The sequence below is a fragment of the Coloeus monedula genome (assembly GCF_965178545.1).
Source record: "Coloeus monedula genome assembly, chromosome: Z".
In the NCBI taxonomy this organism is placed as follows: Eukaryota; Metazoa; Chordata; class Aves; order Passeriformes; family Corvidae; genus Coloeus; species Coloeus monedula.
Window position 1 is genome coordinate 41,754,586 of NC_138822.1, and position 10,691 is coordinate 41,765,276.

General features: G+C 35.1%; 1 pseudogene across 1 annotated transcript; it reads left to right on the forward strand.

Annotated features, from left to right (window-relative positions):
- The first annotated feature begins 1,815 nt into the window (after window positions 1-1,815).
- LOC309585142 (long-chain fatty acid transport protein 6-like) lies at window positions 1,816-8,421 on the forward strand (annotated as a pseudogene). Its single transcript has 6 exons — window positions 1,816-2,294; window positions 3,273-3,350; window positions 3,401-3,581; window positions 3,944-4,039; window positions 5,858-5,987; window positions 8,245-8,421. The product of its transcript is annotated as a long-chain fatty acid transport protein 6-like (transcript).
- The last annotated feature ends 2,270 nt before the right edge of the window (window positions 8,422-10,691 follow it).

The window sequence follows — 10,691 nt, forward strand, 5'->3', positions numbered from 1 at the left end:
TTTTCTTGTAGCCTATTATTCTTTCCTCTGTTTTATTCTACTTTGAGTTCCCACTTATACACCATGGCTATTTTTGACAATAGAAGTAATGTAAGAATGCAAAAAGAAAGCTAGGGCTGAACGTAGTCTAACATCATCATCCCTTTTTTTTATTTTCCGTTAAGATTATGTCTATGTGTTTATTGGTTCCGTTCATAAAATCTGCCAATTTGACTTTGCCCAGAGCTAAACTTACTGTTTGAATGTTTAGTGAATCTTGCATGCTTGCATGTGGCAAAGAAAGCTGAGTAAAGATTTCCGAATTATAGACAAGGAGAATTTAATAGCCATGACACTCAGGATGTCTTCTGTTTCTGCTCTTGGCTATTAAACAATAACATTCTGAGAAAGGCAGAAGGTCAGTAAGGGAGCCCTATGAGATGAAACACAGGGTCTTTTAATGCCACATCTATTGTAAGACTAAACTTGCAGCTACTTACATTTTTTCTTAACATACAAAGATTAAACGATCGGCCTGATAGGTAACACAATGTAATTAAGAAGAATTGACAGATTTCAAAGTAGCTAAGAATGTCTCTTTACAAATCATAGACTTCAGAAAAGGATGGGTTTAAAATTTTTCTTTAGAACATTAAAACATTGTGTATTACATGCTTTAACTTCATTTGTATGCTTATATGCAACTAATGCCATGATGCTTTAATTTTTAAGCTGCTCTTTTACTGATACATTTCATATGCTTTGTGGTACGTACAAGACCCTGTTTTCTGCAAGAATTCCACTGAATTTTACAAATACATTCATTGAATATTGTTAAAAATGTAATCAACCTTGAGGAATATACCAAAAGTACAGCTTGTCAGTAAGATACTTCTAAATTACAGAGTAGAGGCCACCCCATTTAGAAAAGCCTCTCAGATTGCTGAAGTGTTCCTGAATCCCAAATTGTCACATAAGATGTTTCAAATATTTGTAGTAATAATGGCTGAAACTTTAAAAAGGAGACTGGTCACCGCTACATGTATTACATTGTAGGGATCTTGGATGATCTTCACAAGTCCTCCTCTACAACCATTTGAAAATATGACAATTAATTTTTGCCTGAAATACATTATAGAAGTTACTAATTGTTACGCTATAAAGGTTATTTTCCAAACCTCAGTATGTACTTGTGCATGATTTTGTTTGAGCCTGCAGTATGCTACTGTAAACAATGTAAATAATACAAATACTGCAAAGTTATTAATCACAATTTATTGCAAATGCCAGAAAATCCTGTGGTGAAAACTGGATACTTCAGAAGATGCAGAAGTTTCACATTATGTTGCCTGAATTTGTGTATGTTCATCAGACTGTTCAAACCTTTGGTCTCAAATGGTCTCAAATTCTATCATACCAAAACAACCAACTTAGGCAGCAAAGAGGAACATTTGGTGCACCTTAACAGATGCATTGTATGTAACATATTTTCATATTATATGTATGATAGTATATGCTTGATATGTGTGTTTCCATCTTTTTTTAGGATTTGTCATGGCACAGTAAAAAATCTAGACATAATTTTGTTTACAAGTTAAAAATCATGCACAATCCTTTTTTTACTCTTAACCCCCTTTTTCTTTTTTGTACTCTTGCTGGTCTTTTTGTTCTAGTAAACACCAATAAGGCATTTTTAACAGTTCTTAAATTAATTGGTGGAATAGTAATTAGCTCATTGACTTCCAGTCTCTGTCTTAAAACTCGGTGTTAATTATTATAATGTATGTATTTTATACGTCTGAGATCACTAAATCTTACTATTGCCCCCCTCCAAGCATGCTATGCATGTTGCTTTTGACAATTGCCAGAGGAATAGTGGTGCTGTGTGTCTCTCTGAAGATCTTTCTTCCCTATTTCTGGGAAGATCTAGTCTACTTCTTGAGGTGGAAGAGGTCGAAGGCAACAGTAAAAAAGTGGGCAAGAAATGGAATTCTTTCCATAACTGACCTGTTCATGCAGAGAGTGGAAAAAATTTCCCCAGAAGCCATTCCTTATCTATGAAGGGACAGAGTACACTTACCAAGAGGCAGACAGGAGGAGTAACAGGGTAGCACAGGTCTTCCTACACTACGGGAATCTAGAAAAAGGTGACACTGTGGCCCTGCTGATGAGTAATGGACCTGACTTCATCCATGTCTGGTTTGGGCTGGCCAAGATGGGCTTCATCGTGGCCTTTCTCAACATCAATATCCACTCAAGATCTCTCCTGCACTGTATTAATACATGTGCAGCAAAAGCTCTGGTCATAGGAGAAGGTAAGTTCTGTGTTGTATTTCACTTACTGCTCACTTTCTGCTGTTTCCTGCTTTTATCAAAAATAGCAGATCAGAGCTCTTCTAAGCTGCAAGCTCTTTATATATATACACGGTTAAAAGGAGGGAAGAAAAGGAGGGGAAAAAGGAGGGAAAGAGATAGTGTTGTCTAAAAAGGAGAGAAAAGAGATCATGTTTAAATGTCAAGGGTATAAGCACAAAATAAGCCCCATGCAATTAATTAGTAGAATACAAAGCTTTAATCTGAAACTCTCCAAGTACTGGACAAGGTACGAGCAGCAATAATCACGGATCATCTAGAAAACAGCCTTGGGAGATACTTTAGCACAGTTTCCTTTCCATTTCTATTTATTGATTTATGTAGCTTATATAAAACTTCAATGACTACAGGAAGACACAGATTCCCTTTATAGTCATGATTTCCTTCAGCCCAAAATTTCTACATAAAAATTTATGTTACTTTATAACTACTTTAAAATAGTGATCCCAAGGTAGCATTGCTTGGAGCAAAGACTGCAGCATGACAAGCTGCAGTTTTGTCCCTGTTCACAGTGTATTATGCAAATTATTTCACTTTCTACTCCTTTTTTCTCATCTTTTGGCAATACTACCATATTTCCATATGAACTTGTAAGGGTTTGTTATTTGGTATGTGCACCAAGCTTTAAAATGTGTAATAATATAATGATTAAATTAAATCCTATGTATTAGCATTACAAACTAAGTTCATGGTGTTTTACCAATTACAATTAAAGCCACATGAGAAAATAGGGATATTAAACATCATGATGTATTTTTCACTGTACAGTATGCAGGTTAGCCCTCCTTTGGCTGCAGTAGGTTTATACAGTGGTATGGTATATAATTTCAATGCTGGTAATCAGGTCTGTACCTGTACTTGTTTTAATAATTAGCATGGGGTTTCTTGTTTGGTTTTGGTTTTGGTTTTTAACTTGGCAGATTTTTTGGGATCAATAGAGTAGGAATTTATTTTGAATCTCCTGGAAAATAATGTTGCTGTCTGGCTGGTGAGCACCAGTTCTCCTTCCCAGCATGTTCACACTCTACCAGACAAACTAGACTTTTAGTTGTTCAAGTTACTGAGGATGCTCCATTTTCTTGGTATATTGGAAGTAAAGAAGCCTCAGGGAAGAAACTCCTGCGTAATGTGTCTGTGGAAGGAGATGTGTATCTTGACACAGGAGACCCCCTAGTGATGGATGAGGACGGGTTCCTCTACTTCACTGACCGGGGGGGAGACACTTTCAGGTATAGCACAAAGTTAAGACTAAATCCAGGGAGCTTGGAAGAAATCACACATACACAGGACTGGATGACACTGGTCAGACTCAAACCTGATGAATGTCAATTTTGTTTAAACAAATACACTAAGGATAGGAATCAAGCCCACCAAAGTTTACTCCAACATAATTGAATTTTTCAAATTTGGCACTTCTTATATTGCTGGGATCTCAAACGAGATGGCACTAAACCAGAAAGGGGTTTGTCTGTCTATCTACATTCTTCAGTTCAGAATAATGGTAGCCCACATTAAAAGTAGTCCTTCATCACATATAGAAGAAAAATGTGTACGTTAACATTTATATTAATATAAGAAATATTTTCAACAGGTGGAAAGGAGAAAATGTTGCCACTTTAGAAGTTGTAGAGATCATTAGTATGATGGATTTTGTCCACAGTTAACATTTATGGTGTAAGTGTAAAAAGTAAGACATTCCCTATAGTTTGAGAATATAAAATGAAAATAGTAATTTCCTACTCTAACTTCTCTGTTCTTGCAACTGAATGCACAAATACATGTAAGGATATAAATAGTTTCAGCTTGGCAATTCAGGCTTTTCTACATGTTATGAAATTTCAGTTCAAATAAAATGCTGTATTTAATAAACATGACATGCTGAAATTTTGTAATGAATGGAAGAAACATCGGGATAAATTAAAATTTGTAACACAGAAGTGAGAAATACAAAGTGAGAAATACAAAGTTATCAACAACACAGGACTTCTCTTAGGCTACAGGCTTTCATCTAAAAAAATGGTAAACCAGGGTATATTAAAAATGACATGCGTGAAACCATTATCTTATGAGTACCGTCCAAGAACATACATATTTTTCATAATTGGAATGTTCTCAATCATATATGATGCTTCATAAAAATATATAATACCATGCTGAAAAGCTGTAGGCAACTAAATTACAAGATGAGGTAGAAAATTTCTCAGAAGATGCATCCATGGAAGGAACAGGTTGAGGAAGACAAACTTTTTGTGGTGCTAACTATTCATTGTTTCTGTTGAAGGCAAATAAAGGGCAAATAAAGTCTAATATTAAAAGAAACCATCCACATGACGAGGAAGCTCTCAAGAGACAGCGCTGACAGATGGGAAACACAATGTGTTCAAAGAAAGAGGATACATGAAAATAAAATTAAAAGGCCGTCATCTGAATGGCTGATCGGCAGGTGGCAGTCATGCAGTGCATGCAAATAAAACTGTAGCCTAATGTTCAAAGCATCTCTCATTATCATCTACAGTTGGAGCTGACAGGAACTCCTTGAGAGGGTTATTGCTACCTCAGACAGTAAATAGCACATTAAAAAAATGCCTCAAGAATCACATCAATTTTTGGTCATGGTGTCAATAAAATCTAGATGGCACAGTCTTTCATATTTCTATATTGACCTGAGTCTCAAATATTGATAAAATAAACTTTACAGCATATCACCAGTTCGGTAACTGCAGATTCATTTTCAGGAAAAGGAATACCCATATTTTTTCTTTCCAGTCTAGGCACACCTCAAGGCTGCTCTTTTTTTCTGAGCAGATTTAACTGTGGCAGCTGATTTCTTCCAACTTAGATATTTTCTCCACTTAGAATTTTCACTTGTGTGAAATAGAATGCAGGAACTATGTCTGTTACATATTTTTGCAAAGGGTTTTGTTTCTGCTTGCACGTCAAACATAGTTTGATGCCTGTAATTTACTAGGACCCACTTACCCTTTTTGTCACGAATTTGTCTGTGGAAGAGAGTGCAAAGCACTCAGCACTGCTTATACACTGTATAATAGGCACTTGACTTTATATAAAACAAGTACAGTCTCATACATGTCAGTATCCATCTATTGCATTAATCTTTGTGTAAGTGCATTCAGGTTTTTTTTTTAATTAATGGTCCCTCTGATTTAATTAGGCCACTATGTCACCAGTGTTCAGATAGGAATAAAACCTAGCAGGCACCTTCCAGCTACAGATAATTCCTAATAAAAAGGCATCAGTGACATTTTTTAATTGAATAAATGCACTGAAAGTAACTTTTAAAGTCTTCCAATACCATGTATTGTAAATAAAATATCATGTACCTTATAAATAAAATATCATATACTTTATAGTCAGTGATGTCTGAGAAAACAGGATGGATACTTCACACTATCAATTTATTTGTTCTGACTAATACTAAATCCCCCCAAGTGTCATAAAACATTCATATTCACATTTTTGTCATACTGTTTTTCAAATTTTTTAGATTATGAAGGAAGAACAGGGATAGCAGCTATTGTGCTTAAACATCACCACACCTTTAATGGAAAAAGACTTTATAAGCATGTTGTGGACTTTTTCCAAGTTATGTGCAATCACACTTTGTGAGAATCATGGTAAGACAATCAGTTGTCTCCCACTTGTATTTATCTTCTGTCTGACTTGAAAATTAGTCTCTGCAATCATGTAATGCAGAATGCATTTTACAAACTGTTTCAATAATTGGAAACAAAAGGTAATACTAGCCTAAATTGCTGCTTGTATTATTGTTATTATGATGAATTTTAGCACATATATGATTAAACTTCTATTTTGCTATAAGGATCTATCCGTACCTCAGAATCCTAGATGTGATTAATAATTTGGCTGTTGGATTTTGCTTCAAAGTTCTTCATCTTTAACTAGTGGTTGCTTCTAGTCAATAGAAGACTAAGCAAACACATGTATAGTATTACGCACAACAGTTTCTTCTTATAAAAGCGTGATCCATTTCAAACCTTTTCCTGATGTGGTTGTTCTTGAAGTGATTATTATTCACTGTTACTGACAAGGCACCAAAGAAATACCAAGTTATTTGCAATAGATAGTAAGATAAATGTTTTATAGAGATGATTTCCTAATATGAGAATTAAAATGCACCCACATGTTTTAAAGTACAAAAGCAGAACTAGGATATAATTCTTCTTTAATGTCTACTTTAAAAGTGCAAGGATTACATCCCTTGTGAACTCCCCACAGGATGATCTGTAAGCAGGAGAGAATGGACTGGAAAGAGCAGGAAAGGGCTCCACGTTACATCCTCTGAAAGTTTGTAGCTCACAGTTTTGCACTGTTAAGGGATGATGAGAGGCATTTGGCAGTTTTGCCCCTCCTTAAATATTGACAAATTGTCTAAAAGGCACAAATTTAAGAATTTTAAAGATTGATAAAACGTTTTTTTCCCCCAACAGATTAATATACTAAGTAAATGTACGTTCACATGCAGTAAGCATAGGTTAACTATCTATGGTGCTTCAGGACACAAGTGGCCTCTTCTGGGAAAAGCTTTTGGAACAGATCTGTCTTTACAGTTCCACTAGATTGAGAAAATCCCTAAAGAGTTCTAAGGTTTATATATGGCGAACCGATTAAACCTGTTTGCATTTATGTGCTCTCTGACTAAAGCTTTCTTTAGGTAATTGAGGAGGAGCCAAAGTAACCAAAGTTACTAGCAGTACTAATTAATTAATATTTACACATGTGCAAATTTTTATTAAAAGAGATCAATTTCATTTCATTTTAAAAAAATCAAAATGAGAAAAAAATATTGTTACTTCATAAAACGTCTTAGGGGAGTATAACATCAAAAATGTTGAACTCAGAATTTTCTGTTTGGAAGAAAATTAATTCCATTCTCTATGTCCTGAGAAAGAAGTCACCCTGATCAAGAGTGACAAACAAATGCATGAAATTCTCATGCAAAATTGGATTAAAAGCAAAATCAATCTTGAAAATTTTTCAGCAGTCTGTACATAGTTTTTTTCTAATATGACTTACAACTGTGGTTGACTGGTTTTGTAAAAATCAGACAGACTGAGAGCTGTTCTCAACATCTCTGACTTGACTCTAAAAGAACAGCAAGGGCCCAGGGACAAGGATGCAAAGAACCAGGGAACTCTGTGGCTCTGCTATGTGTTCCACCTGAGTTGTTCGGACTTCCTTTCAACAAGAACTAAAAAGTTGTTCCTTTCAGTGTGGGAACTAAAAGAAAACGTTCACTACATTGAAAACACCATATAGGTAATAACAATGCTTTAGAACAGTCTGTTTTAAGCTTTTCTCTTAATGTAAATAACATTTGAAAGGAGATTAATTTATATACCACTTCTGCTCTTATATGCCAACTATTGTGTGCGGAACAACTTGCTCATGAATTGGCATGTGAATAACTGCTGTACAGCAACTATTTAGACAGATAAGTAAGACAAGAAGGCATTTAACATTGTCGGGATTATGTTTTAAATTAAGTTTAGCAGTAGGAAATCAGAAGAGAGCCAGTACCACAGAATCAGTCAGCTCTCTGCAGAGCATCACCAAGTGTTCTGTACTCCACTGATTTTGTGGTGAACTGCCCTAAGGAAAGTTAGAAGAAAATGCATATTTTGAAACATAAACTTGCAATCTTGTGTGTTGCTTAATTAGGCAAATAAATAAGAAATAAAATATTCATTTACATATTGATTTCACTGCACCTATGAATCAGATAATTCTGTTTAACTAAAGAAATGACATACTAAAATTGTATGATCTGTTTTATTCAGTAAACACATCTTATTTTCACCGATATAGGCTGAAATGGAATATTGCACCTTACTTGAATTATTTCTTTTATAGGATGTTATGCAAATTACTGCAACTTTCAAGCATCAGAAAATGCACCTGACAAATGAAGGATTTAATCCAGAAATTATATCTGAACCTCTGTATTTCATGTATGAACCTGCACATTCCTATATTCCTTTGACAAGAGAGATATAGCAGAAGGTGGTTTCTGGTGAAATATGTTTATAAAACATAGAAATAAAATTACTCTATAATACGGAAAATTTTAGATCTATTCCTGCAACTATTTCAGCAGGAGCCACTATGCAATATTTGTTCTAAAAACACAAGATATTCAAATTAATCTTATTGTGATAAAATCTGTCCCTTCCTAAGACACAGACACAATATTATGTGCATTGTGTAAGCTGCACTGCATCTGCTCATACTATTTCCTCACACATGGGCTCACATATGCAAATCTTTACTTTACATTTCTCATTTATTCAAACTATTTTTGTCTAAGTCACCACTATCTTAAGCTAGTTGAATATTTTACAGGCTGACATTATTATTCTGACTCTGCTTTTAAAATGAAAAAATAATTAGATAAATAATGTCCTAGGCATTAATAAAATGAGCCATCAGAAATACAAGCAAAACACTGCACAAGCGCTGCATGTAGACTTCGGTTCAACGTTTGATAATCATATGATGTAATATTTAATTGCAGTATTTTATGTAATGCTCAACTTCAGACTTTTATGGAAAATTTCAATGATTTTATTTTATGGAAAATAAAGCTAAAAATAAAATTTCAATGATGAAATAAACTTGGAGTATTTTGTGTGCACTATTTCCCACAACCTACACCAGAACCAACGCAGATTAAATTATTTGCAAAAATTAGTGCTTGATAGCACATTACCTCTTCTTTTACTTACCATTTGTCATATCCTGAAGCTGAGTTCTCTCAGGAAAACCGAACAAAATTTACTATAGCTTCTAGCTTTTGCTGAAATGAACACCTACAAACTGTTAAAAGGAGCTACAAAGTTTCAAAGGCAGAATCAGATCAGAGAATATCATTAGCATACCTGTTGGATGTACTGTCCTTGAGTGTACATATCTGGTCCCATTTAAAAATCAAACAAGTCTGCACTCATGTGAGGGAAAACCTCTCTACTCTATGAATCCCTGAATTCACATGACCTTTTGCCTGGATTAACAAAATATCTATACTATAAAGCTAACGCTTATCAAATTTAGAGTCTTAGAGACTTGAATGATTTCCCCAAACATGAGACATTTTTTCTTGGTTTTCAGTATGTGCTATTACTACCACTGCTAACTCTGCTCCTTCTGCCATAAGGCAGTGATGCATGGCAATTGACCCAATCGCCTTTGGTGCATTGCAGAACCCAGGACACAAGGGGCCCCGTGTCACAAGACTTCACCATCTAAAGTAAGGAACAATCTGACTAACAAAGAAACTCTGTTATGATCACAAAGGTCCATAACCTTGATGATACCATGTATTTCTCAAGATCCTCTGCCATTCCAAGTCACGAGAAATGTGTGCGACAAGAGCAGATGCAGCTTGAGGTCTGGAAGGCGGAAGGTAAGTGTGCAGAACTGGAGAGCATGTGATACCCAGCATATCAGATACACCTAGGGCACATTGACATCTCCCGTGAGACATAAGGTTTCTGAGCATGGAGTGAGAGAAGCAGAGCTGCAAATAAAAAAGCCTTTACTCTTAAAAATTGTCCATTTCTGGACTTGGAAGAATACTGAACATAATACAGGTTTCAGGAAGGCCCAAGGAATTTCAATGGTTTGAATACATCATGTGACTGTATAGCACCCAAAAAACATCCTTTGAAGCAGTAAACTTCTTACATATTGCCCAGTTCCTGGGAATCCTATTATCACGAAAGAAAGAGATCAGTTAGTCATGACTCTTGAATATAGTGGTTTCTCTAACTACTTCTACTGTGGTCTTCTAACACATGAAACAATAGTGTTCACCTACAATTCATCTTACAAGCTGACACCTTACTTCCAAAATGTCAACAATTTTCAGAACATGACATAGTATTGAGACAGCTCTGAAATGGCTACTATAAATAAAACACTTGTATTTTTCCTACCATCTAAAGGTTTGTATAAATATGCACAAGCATAACACTTAAACATGTAGAATGTTGAAGGACTATTCCTATATAACTGCTATTACCAATACACCTAATTAAGTTTGCAACATTTACAAAGCTCCCAAAATCTCAGATAAAAGTGCCATCTTCTACCTTTATTTTTATTAAGGAGATACACTACAGACTACTGTCTTAACTGTCTGTTATTTCTTCTTACCTCCTTCACCCTTTTACTCTCTACTTTAATTCCTTTTCAACATTCATTCTTCAGAAAGGTTAAAATACAGCACAAGACAACAACCACATTTACCAGGATCTAAGCAGGAGATGGTTGAGGAATGAGTCTCTTACACCACAAAATTA